Here is a 27,848-nt window from a genome sequence, read left to right as displayed (position 1 = left end):
AGAAGATTGAAATATTCAAAAAATATGGAAATCAGTTTGTCCTGTTCCTGAAAGTCCCCAAGGTGAGAGATATGGGATTAATTCACTGAAGTATGGAAAGAAATGCCATAGCAGGGCCTTGTCGATTCCAGGTTTTTGATCCTTTGCTGCTACACTTTTGTGTTTCAAAATTACTAGAATGAGAGAGTGTGGAACTGATCCCTTCTTGGAAGACTTAATCTGTGCTACAAAAGATTGTCAAAATTCTGTCTGCAAATGCACAAATCATTCACTGTCTGGTTGATATCAAAAGTCTCATCATGCACCTGGACCGGCTGAGATGCCACCCTGTCGCTAGGGCAGGGCAGAATCGGTGTTTTATCCTAATTCTATAGTGTACAAAGTTGAACTCTGAAGTTGTGAACTGAGCCAATCCAACATAGCAAAGAGTTCTGTTCTCACTTCTTCCAGAAGAGATGGAGAGAGCAGGGGAGACAACCCACAGAAAATTCACACAAATCTCCCTTGGAGCTGAATTGCATTTCATAGGAGGTTGGGTTGGAAGATGGATTCTGTGGAATTCTCTGGACTTTGAGGCTGTCCCAGGCTCAATATCCTTCTCTGGAAACTCTGTCGGTCCCTGAGCAAAACCTTGTTGAGCTTCAAGGGATAGAAAGAGGAAGGAGAAGGCTCATTTCTTTTGCTAGCATTTACACCGTCCCTCCTTCAGGCTAGCTAAGGAATTACAGCTTGCCTTGTGTTCTTGGGCATCATCCATACCAACCCATATATTTGTATATTTAGCATTGCATGCTTGATTTCTATTAGTGCAGGCCCATATTGGGTTCCTGCATAGTTCTCAGAGGTTGTGCTCGTGCGTGTGTGTGTGAGAGAGAGGGAGAGTATTAAATCATGTTTTGTGAAATTGAGCTTGCAATTCATGACATGTCCTCCTTTTTCCGTTCTCTGCAAAACATTGGCACAACTGAGGGGCTTTGAGCCGGACAAAGGAGTGAAATTTCATTTCTATTCGGCATCCAGGAACAAAAAAACAACAACAAGCCTAAGCAGTTTTTGAAAATAAATGCAGCTTTTCTACAACACCAGCAAGAGCAAAGAAACCACTCCTGCACAATTTTGCTCCAAGGGACTTACCAGCCATTTAGCTCAAAGAACAGCAATAATTAAAAAAGGAGGACGCTGAAATGCCATCAGCAGAATGAGCTGTTAAGGCCCACTGGATTTTGTCGGCTACAGCATAATTGCTGTACCGATTGGCATGGCTCTTTTCTCCAGGTCCTCCCCCACCCTGGGGCGAAGGAAGAAGTCTCTGGCAGGGATTCTGTGGGAGACAATTAACGTTTCGTTTCTCAGCTTGAGGTAGGCAGGAGGAGAGCACCGAAACTTCCAGAGACTGTCCCATCCTAAGACCCTTCAGGATGGCTGATTCAGGGTGGATGCCTACTGTGCTCCAGGCCAGCACGTCCCACCAAGAAGTCGCACGAGGAGACCACTAATCAGGATCTGAGCCTCTTTAGTGGTAACACAGACTGGCAAAGCCAGCAGAACTTCCGGACATGGTTAGCCCCACCTGAGGATTGCCACACGCCAGGTGAGCATGCCCTCAGAGGAACAGGTAGATTTTCTGGTCATGAACCATTGCTCAACCGGGAGCTTCGGCCCCAATGCTGGGCTTCTTGAAAATTAGGAAGTTCTGAGAAAGGCCTTGCTTGAGGAGGGACGGCATCATAGAAGCAACAAGACTCAATACAGCCCCACAAGGTAACCATTTAGGGGGCAAACACTTCAGACATTGGAAGTGGGGTGTAGAAAGCCGCAGTCAACCTTTGGCAGGTTGAAGACTGCCTAGAGAGGTCTTACTTCATCCTGTGGCCACTTGTGATCCAAATATAAATATCCCTATTTAATGCTAATAGAGCTTCAGGTCAATTTAATATCCCTTATTAACATTTGCATCGGCAAACCTTCCTTAAGTAATTAGAGGAAGAGAATTACAAACACTTTGCTGGGAGGGATAATTTGAGGAAGATTTGCAAAAGGCTTAATTGGGGTCATCTGGCAACTTCCATCTTGAGGGACATCCAAGCCAGGAAACCTCAGGACTGCCTGATAAAGCAAGTGATGGCCTGGCTAGAACTATCTCTGAAACAGCCAGAGTGGTTGTGAGGCTCATAGTTATTAGAGGGAAGTTGTGGGAGGCCTCGGGAAAACTTTTTTTTTCAACCAAGGGCATTCCTGTTTACTTACTCACTCTTTTCTCCCTTCCTTGACTATCATATAAAGGCCTTTGTGTGTGTGTGGAGAACAATTTTCAAGTGTCATTGATTTGGCCCAACGTTATGGGAAAGGAGTTGAAGGATACATCTCAAAAAGTTAACCTTTGATGCCAATGGCTGGCTGGTCTATATTACCCACATGAGGATGGGGTTGCCTGATCAAGGGCCCTCTTGGAAGGGAGTAGATTTCCGGAGTAGATTTCCGGAAGAGTCCCAAGCAAGGCCATTCCAGTGTCTGGGTTCATCGCTGCTTTCAGTCAGTTTCAGTTTTTATTGTGGCAATGCAAGGCTGCGCAAATGCATGTTTTTCCCCCTGCTAGATTCTGAAGGATTATAAAACGATGAAGCCCCTTTCCAAGGCTGCTCTGAATCATTTAGTCACAGCATGAACACATGATGAATAACACCCTATTCCACTCTGCTATTCATTTTTTTAAAAAAACATGTGGTACATCATGTGCAATTAAGTCACATTTCAATACCTCTTAATTTCCTGAGATTAATGCTGGGTGTTTCAACCTTGTGCGCAAGCCTTTAAGAAAGCCAGATTTTTATTAGCTTCATCTGAATATCAAATTATTCTGAGTAATAAAGCAACAATGATTTAAATTTTGCAGACAACCTCTTTACTGATGAAAGGAAACTCGCAACGACCCTGGACTTCTGGAGAAAGGGCCATGTGGATGCCATTGATGGAGCCGACGAATTTGTAATTGATCTGAAGACACAAGTCCACCCAGATCCTTCTGCTCTCGGTTTTTTGGAGAAAGGTTCAACCATCAACTGAATGGCAGCTGTCATTCTCTAAGACACAGACTTCTTTCCTAAAACTATGATGGGTTCCAGTCCCTCAGAGCATTTGAAGAACTTGGAGGAATGTCCCCTGAGAGAGGCTGAGGCCCGCTCTCTGTTGTGGTGGTATGTGGGACAAAGACAGGAAGCCCGTCACCAGCAGAATAATAGAAAACGATGTCCAGCCAATGAGCAATTTCAGAGGGCAGTCAGAGACCTGAAAAGCTGGTAGGATTTCCCTTCTCTTGATGGGTTCCCCCTGGACATCCACCCATCAGGAATGCTTTGATTTTCTGCACTAAGAAAGGGGATGGAAATCATGGGCTCAGGGGCCCCATCCGACTTGCCAGAACGAAACAGACTAAATCCAGACATCTGTTTTCAGAGGTTAAATATGTGAAGGGCATGATCTACTCGAGCAAGAGTGCTTTTCAGGCCCTTCTACAGAGAAAATGTGTGGGCAGAAACCTGAGTTTTGAAGGCTAATAAATAAGTAAAAACTAGTTTTTAATTTAATGCCACTTGTCCTTTGTTCCGGAATTCTGACAAGGATGTTTCCAATTCCTGTAATGTCTGTTTTTCATGTTGGCTCTTTGGCCGTTCACTTTTAATCTCCTCAGTTTAGTTCATTTGAAGGAATGAGTTGCCTAGCAGGAGGAGGGAAACTGGGGGAGGAGAAGGCTCGTTTGATATTGTTTCCTCCTTTTATGCTTTCCCTGTTTAGGGGGGAAATGCATCATCAACGCACCAGAGAAGATGACAAAGTTTTGGTCACCTCAGACTTCAGTTTCCTCACTGGGAACTTATGAGCAGCCGTCGAAGTGGCAGCTGGGAGCCATTCCGATGACAGAGCTGAGCAGTTTAAGTAATATAATAGCATTTCTTCTATCCCATTAAATTTCTAATTTCTTTTGCAAAAAACATGCATTGAATAAGGGGGAAAAAACAACAACTCTCCACTGAATCTGTGGCTTATTCTATTTAATTAGCTGCCTTTTATGAAAAGCAGGCAAACATCAGCTGCACTTAAACACACGGAGGGAAATACGTTCTGGTTAGGCAGCTCGCCCGTCTTCTTCGGATGGGACCATCAATCATTTGCTGCGCTCCCTCTTTCCTGGGTGTGGAGAAGTGCTGGATGAAGAGCTGAATCCGTGGGACCAGAATCCGTGGGAAGGAGGAACCGCTGGGGATTTCGGGGGGTCCTTCTAATGTTTGCAGCCAGGGAATGTTTGAAATTGACTTCCAAACCATCAGGAACCTTTGCTGTCATTTGAAATATGCGCCTGGTGTACTAAGGAGGGCTGATGTGGGGGGGAGAAGCTGCAAGAAGGGATCTTCTCCCAACCTTCACCCCCAGATGGGGAAGGGGCGTCTCTCGAACCAGCTATTAGAAGAAAGCAGAAAGAGCCATGCGGCTAAAATCCCAATCTGTTTTTTAATTTGTTGACATGATACGTATCCCATCCATTCCAGCCCCTCTGGGCAGCTGGCTCCAAAATAGAAGAGCTATCATAAAGTTGCTAGTTGCTAATATTATAAATTGCTAGGGGCTGAGGAATACCCACCCCCACATCAGATGAGGAAGATCGAGGTAGAGACATCGAAGAAGCATTTTACCTGGAGAAGGAAGGACCGTGCTGGTACGCTTGCAAGGCCTCCAAAACCCAGGCCATTGTAGGGCCCAGAAAAATGGCCTGGAATGATAGGAAGGCAGACCCCAAAGAGACTGGAGAGCCACTTGTCTGAATCGAAGAGGGCAAAGGTGCCCAATCTTGGTAAGTTCAACTCCCAGAATTCCTCAGCCAGCCACGTCTTAAAGTTGCCAGGGTTGGACACCCCAGTTCTCCTGCTTGAGCAGGAGGTTGGACTAGAGGACCTCCAAGGTCCCTTCCAACACTATTATTCTGAATGTTAGGTGGAAAAAGGATGCAAGGCCATTCCTTAGCCTGGAAGGATCAATGATTATTCCAAACTTGGTTGCTTTGTAGCATCTGACGCCTGTCTTCCATTCTTTGGTTCGGTACCTCAGAGGCCTCCTTTGGAACGAAACATTTATGAGCTGATGCAGACTGTGTTTACCCACAGAAGACCTGCCTGTTTCTTTTTCAAAAGGAAAACCCACCTTTACCTGGGCTTCAGGTTTCCCTGGTCTGGCCGCGTGCTTTTTCTTTCATTTTGCTTTTGTCCGATTTGTATCTTTTAAACAGCTGGGAAAAGGGGGAGTGACAGGCCGTCAAAGTGTTCCACTCTCATGGCAAAAACAGCCCGTTCCTCCTAAAACGCCTCCCAACGTTAGCAGCCGCCATTGGCAGATCAATCAATGGAGGCTTTGGTAAAATAGGAGTGGGCTGAGCTCTGATTTCCAGGCCTGGTGGCAGCTCCTGTTCAGAGGCTGGTTCCTCCCAGCTTCCTCCATTCCACTTAGTGGTGGGCAGAGGAGCCGAAGGCTTCTTCTCAGAAAGACAGAATTTATGGGAGTCAAACATAGTCAAGAAACGTTACCTCTCAGCAACGCCTCCCTTTGAAACAAGATCAACACGTGTCTTTTATTGTATTTCGTGATCTTTCGTGTACCTCCCGTCTCCCTCAAGGTTGGGGAATTCTGAGAGCTGAAGTCCACACGTCTTCAAGTGGCCTAGGTTGAGGAGCACCGGCCTACAGATCACGATAGCTTCTCACATTCTTTGTTATTTTCAATCAATTAATGCTTGCTTTAATTTATATTCCATCTTTGTATGCATATGGCCCTGAAGGCGACAGTCAGTTGACCCAAACAAACCATAATACAGGCAAATATGAGAAGAAGAGGAAAAGAGGGAAGCCGCAATCGTTGTTAAACCGATTCTGGGCATGTGGGCATGGATGAAGCCTAGCAGCTGCAGCTGGCAATTCCACTCCTCTGATAGGAATATTTGCTGCCCCAAAGCACCACTGCAGAACAAGAAACATTTAGAAAAAGAAACAGCCTCTAGGCTCTCAGCTGACCTTCTTCCAGCCCTCCCTCTTCAATCCTCGGTTTGCAAATGGCAGAAGAGAAAGATCTGAAAAGGATTGGCCAGCGCAGCTCTCAACATCTTCCCGGAGAGCTGGAAACAACGTTGCCTTTTGATGCAAACAGGACTGTGCAGATGTCAGGGAGGACAGGGGTCATTTACCCCTCCCCCCCTGAAATGGCCGAGAGAGCTGGCCCTTTTGGACGCGCGTCCCTCCTTCAAAGTTGTGTCAGGCTCCATTGGCTGAAGCCAAAGGATCAGGCTCCGTTAAGGGCCACTGCGCTCGGCTCCAAATGAACGAGATCGCAAGAACACACAGAGCACTGGAGGTGAAGGAGAAAATACACAGAGATACAAGGCGACATGGGCAGCACCACGGCCTGATGTGAGAAGAAATGAGACGGCAATCAATGCAAACCTCGCGATTTCACACTCAGGAAATGAAGCAAACGCTATTACAGCTTAATGCGTTGTACTTTTGGAGACCCAGCAGAGTTCAGGCTGCCTGGATTTGCACACGGGGCCAAGCCATGGTTTGTTGCACAAGTCGCTGTGTTGGCCTTTCTGGAGAAAAAGGCAGGAGACTCACTAGCTCAAGTGACCATCAAATGCTTCCCTTTCAATTAGCCATCAGAAACCCAGGGTGTAATTCTTACACTTTGCGAAGCAATTTCCAATTGTTTAGCTCATTTACTTGATTCCTGCCTTTCACAGTGAACTTGTGGTTCGATTGGCATAAGGCAACGTGAATGATTAGAATTAACCCCCCACTGCTCATTTGAATTGCATAGCCAGAGCCCCCTCCAGGGCAGCCTTCGTTTCTACTATTCCTTCCTTTGATGGGTCATAATATGATCCCTTTCAAGTACTCTAAGTAATAGCATCACATCAAAGTAGTTTCCCCTCTTTATCTTATTCACAAATTGTTACAGTGCATATTAAAGGCGAGACAGTTTTAATATCACTTCCGTACTAATTTGCCAGTTGAAAGGTATCATTTTCCCTACAGCCGTTGCCTTCTTCCTCACCCCATTAATATCTTGGCCTCATGAATATCCCTAACTTAACATGTGTTTCCAGCAGTTTTTTCCCCCTTCCCCAGTCTAGGCAAATAATAGATTTTTTTGAGACAGGTCTAAACAGAAGTGGAATGCTTTAGATTGGATCAGTTCATGCTACAAATGACAAATCTAATTTTCTAAGGGTGAAGGATGCTGCACTCTATCCCTGGTCACCTGTGGGTGGGGCAAAAAGGACGGGATGTCCTACATCCACCTCGTGTCACTTGTGTCCTTGTCACAATGACATCAGGACACGTGAGCAATGAGGTCATGGTGGCTTCTGTTGGAGATCCATGAGGCCAACTCCTCCTTCTGTCAAAGTTCAAGAGAAATGTTCATATCCTCAAAGTGACCAGCCCTAAGCCAAGTTTCTTTGGGTCATCCCTGAACACGTGACAATTGGCATTGGTTGCCTGGCATGTCAACGGAGAAAATGCCCTTCTCACCCTTCAATGGCTGCCTTTCAAGGCCCAGGAGTCTGGCAGACCAGATGCTCCCTAAAGAATTTTGCTGGCCAGGACTGCATGAGGACGTTTTAAAGATTTGTTTGTAGATCAGTTGCGGGAAGAAAATATCATTTGTTGTGTTCTAAGAGAAGGTGATGGATTACTAAAATGGTTTGTAGTTGTTATGATGAAAGGGAAAATCATTTCTTTGTTTCTTTTCTTTTTTCTTACTATATTCTTATTTTCCTTTCTTTTCTTTTCTGCAATTTCTACTTTTGTTTTTATTCTTTTATTGTTCTTAGTTTGTATTCATTTTTATCTTTTTAATTGCCATGATTAATAAAAATTGTATGTCTAAAAAGAACATTCTGGGAGTTAAAGTCTGCACTTCTGGAAGATATCTAAAGAGAGGGAGAGGCTGCCAGAAACCAGAGCAAAAATGCTGCAGTGGGCTACCTCAAAGCCAAGCAAACCACAGGGTGGATTGTCCCAAAGGTGCTTGTCCAAGAGGCAACTGGACTTCCTTTATTTATTTATTTTTGATGGTGGAAGATGGAAGGAGTTACATTCCTTGTAGTCATCTGGTCATTACCACTCCCTCTGAGAGCCATTGAGGCCACTTGGAGGTTGATCTGTGCCCGAAGTGGGCGTGGAGCTGCTGAAAGGATCGCCTTGTAAACAGGGGAGAGGTTGTGTTGTTCAAGGAAAAACTAAGGAAGTCCAGCTGCCTCTTGGACAAGCACCTTTGGGACAAGCATGACCTGGAGGACTGAGAACCTCCATGGACACAGGATGGCTTCCGAGCATAAAGTAGAAACCCCGCCCGGGTGGTGGGTGAGATCAGGAACAAATCAGATGTGGAAAAACTCCTCCGAGTTTAATTTCAGTGAGATTATCCTTTGTCCTTCGCAGGTGGAGGCGATGGGTTGCACTCGATCAGATCCTGCTTTCATCTTCGCCTTGAGGGACTTATTGACTTTGGTTGGTGCTTGTAATTTATTTGCAGTCAAGAATACTGATTTTTTTTTTTGTCTGTTTTGTTAGTCTTTGGAAAGTGAACTGTTCCTGCTGGGATCTTGATCTCAGTTTATATTTTTGAGCTGTCTTTGCAGAATACCCGACTTCTCAAACTTGGCCACTCATCCTGAGCTGCCATTGATTAAAAAAAAAAGGGGGGTGGCTGGCTGCTATTTTTGGGAAGAAAGGGACTGCCTATCAGAAATAGTTGCAATCTGTACTTAAACCTTTGCCTGGCCAGAGCCTTATGTAAGAGAATTAAACAGAATTAAGATTTCTATACAACCCACCGCATCCCAACCTCCCTACTTCCAGAAGTCCTGCCGCCCAGAGACACAATGGCTGCTGTTTCGCTCCCTTTATCTGCAGCTCTGGTTTTGGCATCATTAATAGATGAAGAGCCCTTTTACCTCGCCTTCCTTCCCTCCTTTCTCATTCTCTTTCAGAATACTTAATGGTGAAGAACAGTTTTAAAGTTTTTTTTCTTTTCAGCCCAGGAAATGAAACGAAATAGAAAGGCTCATTTGGAGTGTTAAAAAATTGAGGAGGTGATGATGGAACCTGCCCCCCCCCCCGCCCAGCCGACCAGAGAAGGCGCTCCTGTCTCAGGGACCGAGATTTCTCAGAGGTCCCCTGCAGCGACCAGCATTGCCTCCCCCCCCCTCCAAACACGGCCCCCTTTCAAACCCCTCCAGGAGCAACTAGGGCGCCCACCCAGCAGGGTAAGGCAGGGTGGCCCAATTTCCGCCTCTTTGTTCTCACCGCTTCTCATCACTTCTTTGGAGGAGGGGAGATATAGAGGTTGTGGGTGTTGGCTGGCAACTCTGCAGTTTTGGTCCCAGCACATCTGGAAGGCTTCAGATGTTCTATGTCCTTTTTCCTCTTCAGAGCTCCGAGTGGTCTCCATACAGGACCCAGGTGCGTCTGGAGCAGAGACCCGGCATGGCTCAGGGGCCTTCTTATGTTTTCCATCCTTCCTTCAACTGGTTCCGCTTTTTAATAACAGAGTAACAGGGTTGAAAGGGACCTTGGAGGTCTTCTAGTCCAACCCCCTGCTCAAGCAGGAGACCCTAGACCATTCTGGACAGATGGCTGTCCAGTCTCTTCTTGAAAGCCTCCAGTGGTTTTTACCTTCTCCATGTAAAGTGAGCATGTTGGTAAAATGGAGGGCAGCTTATCTTGATCGCTTGTGGAGGATTTACTTGGGATTTATGGGAACACAATTTTGTGGCTGTGCTGGAGGGGCTTTGGCTTTGCTCTCCCCCCACCGGCCCCGCTCCGTATTCTGCAAAGCAACTGTGTCTTGATCTCCGTGTTGTAAGGAGGGTGCAATTCAACCCTCTTCCTTTTAGGGAAGGAGCACCCAGATTTACACCTCAATTGCCAGCGACATTTCCAAACGGGACCCTAAGGTTGATGATCGACATCTCCTGGAGTTTTCTTCAACCTTGATAATGAAACATCTGACAGAAGTAAACCTTTTGAGCCATAGACCCTCCCTTCAGGACCTTCTCTCCCGGCCCACCGCCTAGTCTCCTTTTAGGTGGAAAAAGAGATCTTTGTCATGGTCTTTGGCAAAGACTTCCAGGGCTGCATTTCAATCACCGTCTCTCCCAACTGGGGGCATCTTGTGCTGCTGAGACCCACCCTCACAACAGGGTCTCTTTGCAGGAAGGGGCCAGCCATTCCCTCTCTCCCTGACCCCTTCTGCAAAGCTGCCGCGTAAATTGCCTTCTCTGGAGGCTGTAAATCCAAAACCCGGGGAAAGGGACAATAAATTATGACATTTTCATTTTATAGGATAGATTTTGATCGGCTTGACCAGCTAGCTATTCCCCCGCTCCCCCCGATGCTGTGCAGGCCGGCCACAGCCTTCAGCCAGGGAGAATGGAAGACATTGGGGAACCAGGTCTAAGTCATCGTGTTATCTGGTCAGGGCCTTCAGGGGCTAATATAGCCGTTGGGTGAAGCTCTGAAGAATGGCCTGGGGGGCAAACCCCTCTTCTAGGACTGTCCCCCCAAACCCTTGGCCTTCAACGGAGGCTGCCTGCATGATTAGGACAGACATCTTCTGACTATTAGCCTCACCTACTCTCTCATCCATAGATTTGCCATGTCCTCTTCAAACCTTCTAAAATGACTATCCTCACCTCTGATGGCAATGAAACCCATTAGAGAAAGCAGCAGTCCCAAAGGAGCTTTTTGCTCCTCATCCAGGGAGCTTCTTAAATTCTGACTGAACAGTTCAGTTCTTCAGTCAGAACTGAAGAAGCTTCTTGGATGAGAAGTGAAACGTCTTCAAGGACAAACCAAGAAAATCCAGTTGCCTTTTGAAAAAGCACCTTCGGGACAACCATGACCTGGATGGCAGAGAATCTTCAGAGACAGAGGAAGCAGCATCGACTTACGTTCTCTTTTTTCTAGCAGATATCTCCCCCGAGAATCACCCTTGGGGCTCTTTGCTTCTAAATGGGTTACGAGCCCCGAGGTGGAGGTTTGAGGGCAACATCTGAAGAAGGGCGAGGAATTTGCACAGACACCTTCTCTCTCCCTCATTAGACACACGGCGGTAATCTCTCTCCATCTTATCTTGAGTCGTGTCAGTCGAGGAAGGAGCTCTACTGAATGGACCCGGAGAACAAACATATTTGATTATCCGCTTTATTTCCAAATCACCCTTTAGCCATTGACAGAGTCTACTCTTCATTGCGTGTTTAGCCGAAACATCAATATGGCGTGTGAGTTTGCCAATATTTGCAGAAGGATTTTTGCCCTGTCCACGTTTGACATCTGCTCCGTTCTAGTTGCAGAAGGCTAGTTTTGTTTTCCAAAAGAGAGAAAGTCACGAAGGATGAATGGAAAGAGACCGACCAGAGGGGAATGTGTGCAAACATCAAGATTAAAAAAAAAAGAAAGAAAGGGGGGAGAGAGAGAGAGAGAGAGAGAGAGAGAGAGAAGAGAGAGAGAGAGAGAGAGAGAGAGAGAAGGTAAGTCAGAAGGAGGTAAATGCACGGCTGGGCTAAGGCCATTTCCCCCCTAGTGACTTGTCACATCTTCTAAAGACACCAAACATCATTGACCCAAAGTAACAACCGTGAGGACAGGGTTTTATGGCACTCCATCGATGGCTGATAATGTGGTGGAGATGCTAAAAGTCACTTGGGAAATAGCCGTACAGAACAAGAAAGGAATCTGTCAATTTCACCGTCTCATTTTCGCAAGTCGGTTTTGCTCCATTTTTGCAGGAGTTTCTTTTTTTAAAAAAAAGCCAGTTTGTGCCCATATTTCCCAATAGATACACCTTGATATGGAATTCTGCCTCTAGTGCAGCTTTTGGGCCACGCTTCTCTGAATAGGAGGATTTTTAAAGACATTATTCGTTCACACACAGAGAGAAAACATAGATCCTTCTCACCGTATTTCCATAAAGGTTTTAAACAGGAGTACAGTGAACGATTTGGAGACCTGCACATCCAGAAGGAGACCGGGCTGCTTCAAGAAATTAAAGCGCTTGCATTAAGTTCCAGCTGAACTCATTTCTTTCTTCCGTCTAATAAAGTGCCATTTCTACATGAATCTTTATGATAAACGATTCCAAAGCCAGAGGCTGTGATGAATGATCTAACAGAAATGCAATTCGGTAATAAATAGGAGAGCTATATTTTCCATCTTGGTCGAAGGAGGAGGAGGAGGGATGGATGGACCTGAATTTTATGTCAAGGTTGCTTTGATGGGGAACTTCAGGCTTCGCTACTCCCTCTAAAGACAAGAAGGGAAACTGGATGGAGTGGACATTCTTCATCTGATCTCTCAAATCAGCAGCAAACAGTCATCCTACTCCAAGCTAGGTCTGCAGGCACTCCAACACAGGACTTAAGGAAGAGAGCAGGACTGTAGTCCATTCTCCATGTTGCTGAGATGAACTAGGTGGATGGAAGACACCCCAAAACTGCAAGTTTGAGCTTGACCTAGCCGAGGTCTGGTTCAATAGAAGAGAATCTCCGTGGCTCAGGGTCAAACTGCAGAGTCCTTGGTGCCCTCTGAACTTGGCTGTTTTCTTGCAGACATTTCGTTACCCATCTAGGTAACACCATCACTGGAAGGGAAGGTGGGGTTTTCTCCCTATTTAAATAAGCAGCTTCCTTCCTTTCAAGGAATCTGGGCGTGCTCCGTCCTCTGCCTCCCAGCAGCCCTGAGAAGGGATCCCTCCTCCACGCAGGAGAACAACTTCTCCGTTCTTGCAGGCTGTACCGGTTCTTTTCCGATGGCGGATTTTGATGGGGATTCTGAGATTCTCACTTGGCTCAGAGACCTCAGGATCTGGTTCTACCTCCCATCAAAGAGTCAAGAAATGGACTTCGAGACCCCCAGCTTCTCCTCCATCCTGCAGGACCTAGAGGTGAATGTATCATTCTGATGAATGTATCATGCTGGGTTTTTCCCCCCCACAATTGCCATTTTTCACGAGGCTGTTTCAGTTTAGTTTTCACTTCTTCCATGCTGAAAAATTGATTGTTGCCAACAAAATCCAAAACAGCCAAGGACTTGCGATTTTGATGGATTTTATATCTCTGTGTTTCTTTCCTTCACACCAAGCCCAAGGGGTGTTGCTTGGAAAATTGAAATTAATCAAAATTAAAGGCTTTGATATGATTTCCTGCCAGAACCTAAATCACCAAGATGGACTTGCTTGATCTCTTTCTGGCCCACTTGGTTTATCTCTATGGAGTCGATAAAATTTTCATTCTCTTTGTTTATTCATAATAATAACGGTATGAAATGATTTGGCTTCCCTGTTCTTCCACCAAATTATTTTTGTTTGCGTTGATTCCTAAATATTGGACTAACTTCAAGCGATAATGCAGGATGGAGGTCGGAAATCTAAAATATCATCTGCTGGCTAAATATTTCGTGGCATTTCTCACCACTTATTTTGACATAAATAAAGATGGGCTACTAAAATATTTTCAGCTTCTGGGAGCCTGTCAGAGCCTATCAATGTCTCCTTGAGCCCCTTCCTGACCATAAACCAAGAAGCTGCTTGGTTTGGGTAGTCAAGCTTGCTCAGAGGAAGGACTCACAGCGTGTTTATTGCTTGCTCTTCTACCTTGTTGCATTCTGGATGTTCATTTTTCCTGGAAAGCACTTATTTGTCCTTCAAAGGGTCTCCACAAACTATGGTCAACAAGTCAAGATGACGGGCATGAAGGCACGTAGGAAATAGAAGCAGAACTTCAGCAGTACAGCTGGCATCTTTTGACCCTTCCTTGTGTGCCTCCCATGGAATCTTTGCCATGCCCCAATTGGGCAGATCTTAGAAAGGGATTATAGACGGAGCCCAGGGTTCACTTAGGGACTCAGTTGGCCAAGCAAACCGGCCCCTCAGAGGCCTCAAATGCTTCCGGTGGGGCTAGAAGAGTTGGACTCCGGGGTGTTCAACAGTTGGGTAAGATTTACACCCTGCTGCCTGGCCGTCTCCATAGTCCACCCTCTTGCTGGCTCTCTTGGCTCCTGCTGAGCTTCTGACAGGACTTACCAGGGAGCAGAAACGGCGTTTTGCTCCTCATCACAAAGGTTTCTTGCTTTCCTCTCGAATTCCAGGCTCACCTCAACCTCTTAAGTTGGGCTCCCAGATACCCCATTTCTTGAAGTGAGTCTACCCTGGAGAACATCGCAGGACGTATGTGGATAACGAAGGTCATTTCAGTGAGTTGTTCTCTTCACCTCATCTTCAGAACATCCTGCTCGGTGGAAGTTCATTCCTATGAATAATCGTATTGTAATTTGTTCTGCGTATAAGGTACATGCCTTAGATCTGTTTGGAACCATTGGAGGAAATTCAATTCCTCCTGCATATTAGGGGATGAAGCTTCAGACCCAGCTAGCTCCCTAGAGAAGAAAGACCTCAGGCCTCATGACTTGAAGCGGACTTTGATAGTGGCCACCAGAACCCTCTGAACATGGCTGCCAAAATTGAACAAAGGGGGAATTACTACATCCTTGGAAAGAGATCCTATTAAGATATGTTATAATTTAAATTGAATTGTATTTCAGTGGCAATTAAAATAAATTTAATTTCTGCCTTGGCCAACGTACTCTTCACCCTGTCCATATTCCCTTCCTTGGAATGGGCTCTCAAGTGTCCAGTAGAAGGCCCCTGACCCATGTCTGGGCAAAGTGTCCATGGGGCCCCACAGAAAGGAGAGCCCCCCTCTTCATAGAACGGTGAGCTCTCCCTCTCTGGCAGCAAACGCATTACATCCAGTGAAGGCAGCCAAGCTCTTGTGAAGGGAAATGACAAGGCCTCTATCAACTTATCCTCAGATCACTGAACAGGGAAATTAGCATGGGAACCAGCAGTGCTATGGGAGCAAAATTAAATCTCAGAGACTGGCAAAAATCTGGCTCCAGTTGCAAGCCTTTTGACCTTTCCTTGCGAAGAGGCGAGGGCCAATGGAGCTTCAATTACTGGGAGCACGACCTCCCTCCAGTGTTCTTCGGCTACTCAGTAATCTGCTCACAGCCTGAATTTGTCCCTGCAAACCTAGACATTTGCTATCTGATCTGCTGGCACAGATAAACAGCTGTCTCCCCCCGCCCCACCTCCCCAATCTAAATGCATTGACTTCCTGGTAGGGAAGATAGCCTCCGCGAGTCCATCTTAGATTGCGGATTATGCGAACGCCTTGCTTGCCACCTTCATCCTGGTTTGAAGCAGCCCTCCCCTTCAACGCTGGGTTGGTGCATCTCATTTCAGGCAGTGCACAGATCTCTCTGTGCATGTGGGCTCTGGGAAGTTGCCAACAAAGGGTTAGAAAAGTGGAGCCGTGCCAAGCTTTGGTTTGGAGAAATGTCGAGGGCGGTGTGGTCAAATCTCTTGATCAAAGCAACTTGCCAAATTAGATCAATGATTTGAGTTGAACTAAATTAGGTGGGTCCTGTTTTTATAACGAATTGACTTCCTGAAGTGAATCAAATGGGTTACGGACTTGAATCTCTGCACCTGATCAGCTCCTGGACTCAACCAGTCCAAACCAGCTTGCTGACCTGGATCAGATCAGATTCTCCCCCTGCCCCTCTGGCTTCCCCTCCCAACAAGGATGCATCCAGTCCAGCCTGTTGCTTCCCACAACGGTTGACACAACTCCCTTCCTTTCAGTCTCCCTGCTGTCCCTGTGAGCTATTTTAGGCTGAAAGGAATGTTGAATATTGAGATGGGACTAAGTTGTGCCCTTCTGGTGTTCTTCCCACTACAGTTTCTGTGATTCCCTGTCAGTCCTGGTCACAGCACCCGTGGAAGGTGAGAGGCCTGGTCAAAAACACCCCAAAGCCCCCCAATTTTGGGGAAGGTTCCCTGGGGTGGGGGCTCTTGCAGGCCAAGTTCCATCTTTTTGGAAGCCCTGAGGCACCCTGGCAGATAGACGAGACCAAACGCCCCCAGAGACCAAACTTCCCAGCCTCTGACTCCCCACTAATGTCTTCCTAAGGTTATTCCGCCTTCCCCAAGCCAAGAATCACGAACCTGACAGCGGCTTGAGAGCGGCTTCGATCTTGAAACAAAGGGGTGGGTGTGATACACAAGGGCTGGTTCACAAGGTCTTGCTTATTTAAAAACAATCACTGGCGCCTCCCTTTCCTTTCTCAGAATAACTTCTTGCCTTCTGGAGCAGTCCGGCGATATGATTGGGGCCTCTCTGAAAGCTGCTCTTCAATTTATTCATAGAAATCTCTCTTTGGCCAAAGGCCTGAATGTGACTGATGGAGAATTATGTCATCTCTAATAAAACTTGAAATTGATTTGCACTTCCTGCCTGCCAGGACAAGACAAAACTCTACCGCGCAAGGCTCCGCCAGCCTCCTCGTTGTGGTTGAAAAGGATGCCGGCTCCCGAAACATTTATAGCTGCCGTGGAAAGGAGTCACATCCCTGTCTATAGATAGATACCCTTGATATGCAAGGCAACCAATTGGTTTCCTCATTGCACTTTCCCTTCCTCTGCCAAAAAATGACCCTTCCTTTCCAAAGGCAGCTCCAGGCTACCTTTACGGACCAAGCCAGGCCCCCTTGCTCTCCCTGCCAATTGAAGGGCCTCTGGGAACCTTGCACCCTCTGGGAAGGTTAAGCCGACCTTCGTCTGGACTCTTTCCAAAAGCTTCGGGAGATAAGCGCCTCCTTTTCCTCCCTTGGTCGTGTGACAAAGGCTCCAGTGACATGATCTTGGCTCACTTCCTGACCTTGTCAGAAGTTGCCCTTGCTGGGAGCCTTCTCATTCTGACAAATATTGAAAGGTTGGGAGACAAACATCTGCTAAAGTTTAAGACTGCCAAGGGCGCATATTTATAAATGCGGAGTCCTCGTTGCTCTCTGAGCTTGGTTGTTGACTTGCAGATATTTCATTGCACAAGTAGGTGGCATTGCCAGGGTGAGGGACAGTGGAGTTTGCTCCTTGTGTACAGTAGCTTGCCCTGCGAGTGTGGGGTGTTTGCACGTGGTTTTCTCCTTTCTAGTTTCTTGATGAGGGCGTTGCATATGTATTTGTAAATGATCTGCTTGACAGGTTAGGTGATCAAAGTTGTAGGTGACTTTGGTGAATTAGAGGGGACGGCAGACACCTCAGAGCATGCGAGCCAGGAGGGTCCCAGAAAGGTACAAGAATGAAGTAAAAAGGACAGGAGGGACTAATGTGAGGACCTTCATTGGGTCAGTAAAAAATCAAAGGTATAAAAAGGAGGAAACCACATTTGGCAGGATCTGGGCATCTCTACGGATCACAAACCGATCACAAAGCAATAGCTTGCTGGCACTAAAACTGGGTTTTGATAGAGGAAGGGGAAGAATTGTTTGGAATTCCTTCAGAAGATAGGAAGAGAAAGAAACAGATTATACCGAACATCAACAAGAAAAAAACCTTAATGGATTTTGATAATTGCAAAAGCTGAGGAATGATGGGGCAAACCGCCTTGAGAGCAATGGAGGACTTTAAACAGAATTTGGACTGCGTGCAGTTGGGGGTTCTACATTGGTGACGAGGGGGTTGGGCTGGATGATCCCTAAGGTGTCTTCCAAGCCTTTATGACCGCCCCACCTGGACTCTGCCGTCTCCCTGGTTCCCCGTTCTTCTATTCCGCCCCATGAGTAGCCCTCAAGAGCGAACGCTGCCTCCCAGGAACCTATTCCAGGCGGGGGAACACGGGCTGATGCTTCAGAAGGCTGCCAAGGGGAGAAACCATCGGAAGGATGCCCTTCCCTTGCTTCCAGAAGTTGGATTCATGTCGAAAGAGAAATCTAAAAGGAATTCTCCGGCAGAATAAGGCAGAACAATTTTCTTTTCAGCGGTATGAGCAACTGCAGCTGGTGTGCGCAGGAATGCAAACCCATCACTGATGCTGGATTTCAGAACTCTGGGTTGGATTTATTATGCTACCCGATCATTTTGATGTCACATGTGTATCACAACATTTCCTTCTGTTTGCACAGCAAGCTTGGAGGGGATGGGAAGAATTAGTTCTCTTCCAATTGGCAAAAGCAACTTGATGTGGACACCGGCTCCAGTGCAGAGAAAGGTTTAGAAAAGGGAGGCCGTTGGGCTATTGATCAAGAAAACAAAGCTAACCTTCAGAGCAACTGCTGGCGTGGAAGAGAGAGTCTCCCTTTCTTCTCATCAATCTTCCTCCACACCCACCTCCTCCTCCTCCACAAGGGAGGCATCAATCACTCTGAGGCTTCCTCCGAGGAGGTGGACGGAGATCCGTGCTGATCTGGTCAACTGGGGAACCTGTCTCTCAAGGCCTCCCTTTGGCCCTGGGCTCTCTGAAGCAGCCTCACTCCACTCCGTTTCCGAGCGTGGAAGGGCAAGGCAGCTTCGTCAAAGGAAAAGGGAGAACAAGTTGGAATCCAATGCCAAGCGAGACTTGCGAATTGCCCTCCATTCCAATTAGCCGGGCAAAAGCTTGGGATGAGCCGTGGTGGTGCAGTGGTTGAAGAGCAGTGTTGCAGGCTAACTCTTTATATAGCTCTTTAATTTATATAGCCACCCATCTCACATATATGACTATCGGCAGCTTACAAATAATTAAAACATTAAGCAGCAGAAATAGTGCAACAATTAAACACATGATATAAAAGGTCTATAAGGAACATCATCAAATTCATAAAACTCAAGGCCGGGATAGTCACACCAATCAATAACAATCCCTACACCATGCAAGTGAACTTCTAGAAGAACGTGAGAAGCCAAAGGCAGCTGAAATGGTCCATTTTATGGGATCACTGCCAAAGAAAAGAGAATCTGAAACTCTTGCAAGACCAACCTTTGGGAGTCCTTGTCCTAAACAAATCAAACAAAACACAACGGAGTTTGACCTTCCCCCAAGCATGACACCTTCTGTGGTATGATTTCTACCGCTCTCTGGTCTCAGTCTTTGTATTCAGAATCAAGGACATTGGCTAGCCATGCTTTGGAAACCTGTCTGAAATGATCCCAATTCTTCTTCCGTGGTCCATCTGGCAGATGTCCCTGGTCTTCCTCCTCCTCCTCCATATTTCAGCAGAGTTTTCATTCACAAAACAAGTGGTAGCATTTAGAATCAGGAATGCCACATTTCACTCTTCTTTAGTTATGGACGTAGTTCGGTGATATCCATGACATTGTCCCAAAGAAGTCCTAGTGAGCCATCAAGAAGAAACCAGAACATAAGGAGCTTGAGTTGGAAACTTGAGGTCCAGAACTAACCCAGAATGTAAGTAGAAACCATATTGTATCACATCAACAAGCTGAGTATGTCATATCCTCCGGAGTTAGAGGTTGTATCACTTTAGGAAGGCCCTGGGCACGACAGCTCCAGCTCTGAGGCTGGTTTCCCCACAGTTTTACTAGACCCCAACCACACAAGAGGGCAAGACAGCAATAGAACAAGACGTTTAAAGATTCAGTCAGAACCAGTTTTGTAGAAATAACACCTTGAGCATCAAGCACAGAGTTGTTCGTCATGACCTTTATTTATTTATTTCCAGCATTTACATCTTGCTGACTCTGGAAGGACGCCTGGTGGTTTACTCAAAGCTGCACATGGAATCTATTAAAACCATCAAAGAGGCTCTGTTCCCTCATCGGCCTACGTTCTCAATTTTCTGAAGAATATTTATACTTTTCCTTATTCAAAAGTTGCCTTTGTTTGGATCAAATAAAAAGAGCTCATCCTTTCTGCACTGACCTTATTCCCATAAATAGAAAGTAGGCGAGCTTCAGCAGGCAGTCAGCTTAAAATGGTTGGTTGTGTAGCAATGAAATAAGAGATTAATTTACTGTAATTATGAAGCAGCGAATCTGTTCAACTGACTGGAATTAAACTTAGCGAATGTTTAGCATTTAAATACTGCATTTGACACCAACGTATTTCTTACTTTCAATTAACAGCAGTTCCTCTATGCTGAAGAAGGCTTCATTGCCAAATTGTTGTGAGCACACACTCACACAGGCACACAGCCCACCACACTAGAAGGGAAAAAAGAAGTCCTATTGTTGTTAATACTTTGGATAATTTGGAACGGAGAAGCACTCCCATTAATCTTAGCAGCTGTAAAGATCCTTTATGTAAGGACAGTAAACAATACACTTTCGGAAGATGGAAGTAACCTACTTTCATAGACTGCTAAATGGGATTCAAGTGAATATTCAAGGAGGAATAAAATTCCCCCAAGAATTCTTTCTTCTGAACTCGACCAAATCCTGGAGTTTTGCCCCAGAGTTGCTCCTTTATTTCTAAAAGACCTTCTGGTACCAATACAAGAGAATCTCTGTAGATCAGGGTGGGATTGTGAGCTTGCTAGAAGGCAGTGGGACTTGTGGAGAGGAGGGGGAGGAGGAGGAGGAGGAGGGGGCTATGGGCCTCTGGTCTGGGTGGTTTTCTTGCAGACATTTCATGATCCAGCTGGGGAACATCATCAGTGACAACGTTCCCTAGTTGGGCCATGAAACACCTGCGAGAAACCAGCCCAGCTCCGAGAGCCCCAAGGGCCCCACAAGCCCTCTTGTTCTTGTTTTGTTCCTCTGCCTTCCTCAAACTGCTGGGTATCCTTTCACAGCTCCGTCTCGGCACTTCCTCTCCTACCAACCAAAATCCTAATCTGCTCTCTGGGGACCCGTAATTTGGCCAGGCTGATTTCCAGCCAAAGATGGGAATATTTTGCACTGATATTGTTGATTCAAAGTGGTTGCGCTCTTTAAAGCACGCGCAAAAGTTCTGAGGAAGAGGAGGAAAACTTCCCTGAATCACAGGTGGAGCTTGTTCTGCCCCTCCCCCCCCAGCAATAGCAAGTAGATTTCTTACCTGTTAGTAGACCCTGGATTGTGAATCAAGGTCTCTTGGGATGGATTGGCAGAGCAGCTGCGCTGGATCCAGGATCTGCAGTGCCATCCTTGGTGTCTTGACCCCCTTCTGCCATTACCATTGCATCATGGCCTCATTTGCGCGATGGGATCACAACGCAGGGGTGTCATTACGGCTTGCATCGATATCTAGGCCAGCGCACCTGGATGCACACACTGCTGGAAAAGGAAAGAAGTGGATTTTCCACCCAGAGCGTTGGAACACCTTGAAATTAAAGTTTCTTGTTTTAAAGGTCAGGCCGTTCCTGTGCAGAGTCTAAAGAGAAGGACATTTCAATTCAGCAGAGGAGAAAGGCCTTCTTGTTCACAGGTGACTTGTGGACTTGGGCTTAGTGTGCCACGCTAATGAAGGCCTCCCACGCACCTTCTTTTTGAGTCCTGCTTCCAGGGGGGCAGCCCCAAGGCCCCAGGTAGCATCTGTCATCCCCAGCCCACCCAATTTCCACCTCCCCGCCTGGGAGGAGTTTCCCCCTGGTTGAAATGAGAGACTCAAATGCAGGGAATCTGAAATGCCAGGCTCTGACCTTTCCTTCACTCATATTTTCCACTCTAGCTGAGCATTAACCTCCCAAAAAGGTTCTTGGACAACTGGGGAAGGGAGAGGAGGCGGGGCGGCGGTCCTTTGAAAGGAGCTGAGCAGATTGGATGGCTGTTCAGCAAAGGTCTTTCATCAACCCCAGTTTGATCTTTAAATCTGGTCACGGGGGATGCTGCTGACCTTTCACAGGGGCACAGAGGTGTGGCCTTCTCCAGGACCACCCCTAGATTTTACCCCCCCCCCTTTCTGGCTTCCTCATCCCTTGGCTCACCTCTCACCTGTTGAAGTTAATGACCTGAAGCTCCAAGATGCTCTGATAACTGGTCTTTCTGTGGAGCAGAGAAGGAGATGCATTTTCTTGCAGCAATTGGTCACCCAGTACCTGCAAAAAAAAAGAACGGGCTGAATCAGGTTTGGTGAGGCCAACTCTGGCAGGTAGCCAGAGGGACTGTAGAAGGCCTTTTGCAGAAGTTTTGGGGTTTGGGGGGGTTAGAACAGTCACCAGAGCTCAGGAGCGTCAGGTGCCCTTTCCACGAGGATGCAATGATAGAGAAGACGTCACCGTAGCTTCTCCTGGACACCTTTGCTCCAGTTTTTTGGAAAATGGTCTGGCTTGGAGGGGTTAAAGATGGGGGCGATGGAATGGTGCTTTTCACTCCCGGTCCCTGACCATGTAGTGGGCATAGGAATAACTTGGAGAAACAGGTGCAAGAGCCTCAAGCAAGGCAGTGGCTAGATAAAGGAAGTTTGAGTCTGGGGCAGGTCTGTAACCCGTGTGAGCATCCCAGGCAAGACCCCTCCCCCCATGCTCACAAAGGCAAAGGGAAGCATATAAGGACTTGCAGGATCCTGGTACTGTAACCTTATAGTAAGTAGCATAAGCATCCATCATTTGGATTTCCTAGCCTGGCCCAGGAGCTTGCAAGAGCTGGCAGATCACAGCTCCCTTTTTCTGAATCATTTCTAGTTTATCATAATCCTCCTTAAGGTCAGGGGCATAGAATTGGCTACAGGAAATAAGGTGGAATCGGGCAATTGCCAAGTAGGATGCAATCATTATTTTCCATGATTCAGAAATATACATTATGTTGCTTCCGTATAAACTTATCTTTGCTTTTTTCTCTCCCTTCTTCTTCTTCTTTCAGCCACATCATCCTGAACTAATCACAAAACTTGACTCGATTTTTCCAAGCCAAAGTTAGAGAGATTCATCCATCTCGGGTAATAAATATATTATCCAGCTGGGGACTTGCAAAGGAAATCATTTTCAGTGGTTCAGCGCAAAAGTGGGAAGTGAGGCTGAGATTTCCTTCCTCTCGAAGGTTCTACCTGCCTACAAGGAAGGTAAAAGGGAAGGAAAGTGGTTTTCGTTGTCGAGAGACTGAGGGGAAAGTGATGTGTCGTTTAGGCTGGTGCTGTTTGCTGAGCACGGAAGGAGGCGTTGACTCACTAGGTCGGGTCTCTGGAGGCCCAATTGGGCAGCGCTGCAGAATTGAAAAGATCCATCACGGGGTCCGTCCGTCTCCATGTTGAGACCAAGAAACACCAACCAGGACGATTAAGAAAGACGCCTGGGCTCGCCGATCTCCAGGTCTCCGGTGCAAGGAGACCAGCCCGGTTATACTTTGACTTAAACTTTGATTAGGCCTCTGTGTTATTTTTACTGAGCTATCTCTTTCGTTTCATATAGTTGCAAATTAGTCCAACCGTATTTCACTGACAGGCCACTGAATCTACATATTAGCAAAACTACATTAAAATGCGGTGACATTGGTGGAGCTACAAGAGAAGCTCGTTAATTAAAAGGAAAATTCCCCCCATTAAAACTAAGCTGGCAGAAAAGAGCCTAATTTTAACTCCTTCCACCTTGCTAAAATCTACTCTTCCTAATTAATCAACCTCACGATGGTTAATTAAATCCCCAGTGGAACCGATTGTAGGTCCTGCCTTCTGATGGTTCAGCTTAGACTTCCAGCTCAGCCCTATAGTGAGATTAGGATTGGAGACCCATAAGTTGAAGGAACCACAGATTCCCTGCCACCTGCTCTGTCCCTGGATTGACCCAAAGTCCACGTCATAACTCTAGTCATTGTTGAAGCCCACGAAGAGCCTGACATTTGGCCCACAAATGGTCCACTTTGAATTAATTTCCTCTCTAATTACAAGGCGGTGATGGCCTGTGCTGTTACGTGAGGCCAAATACATTGATGGAGGGTTTTGCATAATGTTGACAAGCAGATTATGCAATGCAGGACCCAGTTTGGCCACCTCTCAGCTCCACGGCCTCAAGAGCACAGTGGCGAGTCCCATGTGGGATCTGATCCACAACCATGTGTGAAGGGACGGGATAAGAAAAGAGGCAGGCAGGGAGGCACCACGTCAGCAGTGTCCTGTTCTGAATGACTGACTTGAAAAAGGATGTTTTATCGCTCAAAAGATGCACCCCGCTCCAAACAATGAAAATGGGGTCTGGAGAGAAGGTCTCAATGAAGGAAGATTCCAAACGGGACCTTCCATGTTCCATTCCAGCTGAATTGCCCTGGCCGTCAAGAAAGGACCATGCACGAGCAAGTCCAGTCGATACCGTCTTCAGAAGAAGGGCACCCACTTTCCAAGAGGGGAATCTCAAGGGGATGGCAGATCTATTTAGATCTGCTGATCTTTCATCCTTCCGAAACTCTTTTATTTTCAATAAACGGAAAATGTTTGACTTTCAGTTCTTTCAACTCGGATGTCTGACCTGAAAAGGATGGAAGCCAACCCAACGTGTTATTTCAGGGTTGGTTCAGTTTTAAGCAAGAGAAATGGATGAGGACGGACCACAGTGAAAGCAAGGAAGGCGTGAGCTTCCAAGCGGCGTCTCTGCAATGCCGCTCCCCCTCCCCACTGCCCAGCCCCCAGGAAGGGGAGCTTCAACTGGAACAGATGGAAAGACAGGAAGCAAAATCGTGCAGTCAGATGGTGGTCATCTGAGTCGGGTCTCTTTAGGACGTGGATCTCGCCAATTTCTTTCTGCAGCCTGTGGAGTAATTGTGCCCCAAAGAGTGAGGACTTCATAGGCTGGTGGTTTCAGACGGTGGAGAACGGCTGCACAGCTGGTTAAGCATCTGATTACAACTCGGAAGGCTGAGCAACCTTGGTGTTGGAATAGATAATTAGATAACAAATTGGGGGGGGGGATAATTTGAGAGAGAGAGAGAGAGAGAGATGACAAAACCGCTGTCTTCCCCAAGTGGAAATCAAATCTCCATTTTCTTTGGAAACCTATTATTCTCTTTTCTAGGTGGCCACGGAATAAATCATGTTGCCGGGAACTCCAGACAATAACGGGAAAAGGGTGGGTGGGTGGGGGGTAAGAATCCAAGTATGAGGAGAGAGGTAGAAAAACATGAAACCAATTTTGTGAGTCTCTGGAAGACTCCAAAGATGCTTGCTTCAGCAACATAGAAACCGCCCAAGTCAGGCTCTGCCTCCCCCCGTTTCCCCATTTATCCAGCTGTCCATTTTATGCAGTGGAAAATGACGAGCGTTTAAACATCACTGGTGGACGTTCTGGAGAAGGCAGGTGGCAATGAAGCCAAATCTTCTTGCAAGAGGTTTTTCTTGCCCAAAGGTCTGCCGGGAGCATCCGTGGGATTCTCTACCCCCCCCCCAGCTCTTACAACAAGCCCATCCGATGGTTGAGTTGCAGTGATGATCCTCCCCGGTGGTTGGAGAGAGGAAACCAACGGCTGCATTTATACACGGAGCTCTCAATTTACACAGGGAGTGGGGTGGTGGTGGTGCTGGTGTATCTTTTTCTATTCCCCCCCCATCCATACCCCATGTCAATCAAGCTCTCTCCTCCCTTGCAAGAGGCAAAGGCAAGGAGAAAGCGGGGAGGGAGCCTCATGTCAGGCAAGTCCTGCCAGTCCTGATGGGAATTCTTTCAGATCTGCAGGTTGCAGAGTTCAGCCACCGAATGTTGCAACTCCTACAAAAATTCAAGGAAATGAAGAAAATGTGGGCTTCCCCCCCACCTCACATTTCTTCCCTGCTGTTTTACCTAACCCTTCCCTTGTTTCTTCTTCTGAAGTGGGCCTGCTGAAATGCCCTCCCTTCCCCCCACAGCTTCTTTTTCGTCCTGGCAGGGGGAGGCTGGCCAGGTCCCGTCATGAGATGTTTCCTCCAGCCTGGGAGGCTCCGCTGCTGCTCTAAATCCTGGTGACTGGATAAAACTTGGGGTTCTATCATAGTCCCCTCCACCAGTGCATTGAGTTCCCGAAGACATTTGGGGGTTCAAGAGGCTCTTACGGGGAGGTTCCACTTTCCTTTAGCCAGAAATTTCCAGGACAACCTACTGTACACCAATACAAATAACAGAAATCTGAATAAGGACATTGCACACCTAAACAATAAAAGCAGCAAAAAAAGGTCCATGCAGTGTTCAAAGGTTGATGTATTTGCATAATAGATAATAACATATTAGCCTACTGTGCTACCGTCAAAGTCCAGGAAAAAATAACCATGTTTTCCTTGGTGCAAACAAGTCAGAATTAGGAGGGTCTCCTTGAGAAAGTCCTTTCCAAATTGGGGCTGCCAGCAGAAAACGTTCCCTCCCCACTAATCGATAGACCCTTAAAGTTTATCCCCTACAAGTTTATCTCTGCTCTTCGCAAACCTTTGCTTATTTTGCTCGAAGTCTAGTATTTCTGGATGGCAACATCTTAACCGAGCCAATTCCCAGTTAAATGTCCAAGAGCCGATTCTCCATGGGTGTCTTTCTTTGGCTTTGTTAATTTAAAAGCTCTGTATTGATTTGCTCTCTCAAGCTAAAGCTCCAGGCTGTGCAATTTCTAACAACAATCTCCTTTAATTGGCCAAAATCCTCATTGAGCCAAGAGAGGAGGAGGAGGAGGAGGAGGAGGAGGCAGCACCACTGCAGAGGGAACCATGGATTCTTTGGAACCTCTCTTGGTCTTGTCTTGATAGTGGCTGCTGTTCTCCTTCGTCATCCTCTCCCAGAGGACCCTGTAAGGAAATGATGGCTGGAACTACCCCAGTGGTTGCCAAGACACCAAAGTAAATTGTCCATCCTTGTTCAATCCTGGACTCTTTGAGGCTTTGAGACCAGAGCAGAAGAGAAGTTCCTTCAGCTGGATTGGATACAACCCAGGGCAGAAGAGAAGTGCTGGTTTATACCAGATATTCCTGGTAATTAAATGGTCACATCTCCTGGTTTGGCCCAGGATGATGACCTCCCACAGACCCAAGAAGCTGGTCTTGCAAAGCCAGGTAAGCCTAACCAAGTCAACAGCAAACCAGTTTCATTGTCTATCTGCAATCACTGACCTGGTTGAAGGCGTCGTCTGAACCCATCCAAAGATCTTGGGTTGCCTTCTCTGTTTTCCAGGCACGGCCACCTCATTGTCGCTGCAACAATGGATGCCGTGGAGAATTAAACAGAAAGAAAGACTGCCTGTGTGGCGAGACGTTGACTTCATAAGGAAACCACACACCCTTTTCCTTAATAACGTTGGGTGCCAGCCAAGAATGCCACATCCTTATTTGCAAGCAAATTGCTTACAACTGGATTTTAATTTAGTGCTCTGCACCACCGCAAATGCCTTTTGTCGCATCTCATAAACTCTCGCAAAGTCCAAGCAGCAAGAATACAAAGAAAGCCACACAAAGTTCCTTTCCTGAATTTACTAGCTGGATTTCATATGATTATCATTATTTGGAGTAGGCAAAAAAGAGAGGGAGGAAAGAAAGTTAAGCCGATGGAAAGGGGCAGAGAGAGAGAGAGCGACGGGACTTCCGGTGAGGAAGCAGGAGGGCTGGTCGATCCAGGACTGCAGCACAAGAGCCACATCCATGCGGGGAAGGACCATCGCTTGGTCCTGGGAGCAGGCAGCAAGGGGGAGGCCTCCTTGCAGGGGTCCTTGGTGCCCTCGGAGCTCGGTTGTCTTCTTGCAGGTGTTTCATTACCCAACGCAGGTAACCTCTTCCCTACATTTCAGCCCTGAGCACAAATTACGGAGCCCTCCTTTCTTAGCCAGAGGCCTTCCTGCCCCCGCAGGCCCTGTGCAGTGAACCCCAGCATGTCCTAACACCTAGAATAGCAGTTGGAGGGGGGCCTGCAGGTGCAAAGGCAGAAGATCCCGCAAGGGCTGCACTTGGCTGGTAGGCCTCCCAGGGTCGACCTGGAGAAATTGGACAACACGTTTGTCTGAAATGCCTAGGAGCATAAATGTCTCCTGCTTGAGCTGGGAGTTGGACTAGAGGACCTCCAAGGTCCCTTTCAGCCCCATGATTCTATGAAACAGAGGCGGTCTTCCTGCCATCCACCCAG

General features: G+C 46.9%; 1 long non-coding RNA gene across 1 annotated transcript; it reads right to left on the bottom strand.

Moving 5' to 3' along the window:
* Positions 1-19,561: 19,561 nt before the first annotated feature.
* On the bottom strand, positions 19,562-26,966 carry LOC148129668 (uncharacterized). Its single transcript, XR_015745198.1, has 4 exons — positions 26,846-26,966; positions 21,793-21,896; positions 20,918-21,132; positions 19,562-20,830 (listed from the first exon to the last, which is right to left on the bottom strand). It is a non-coding gene; the product is annotated as an uncharacterized LOC148129668 (long non-coding RNA).
* Positions 26,967-27,848: the final 882 nt, after the last annotated feature.

This window comes from Notechis scutatus, chromosome 12, assembly GCF_049901735.1.
Source record: "Notechis scutatus isolate UNSWTSFEM ecotype Mainland chromosome 12, rNotScu1.2, whole genome shotgun sequence".
In the NCBI taxonomy this organism is placed as follows: domain Eukaryota; kingdom Metazoa; phylum Chordata; class Lepidosauria; order Squamata; family Elapidae; genus Notechis; species Notechis scutatus.
The sequence above is the reverse complement of the archived record's forward strand: the minus strand, read 5'-3'. Positions and strand labels throughout refer to the sequence as shown.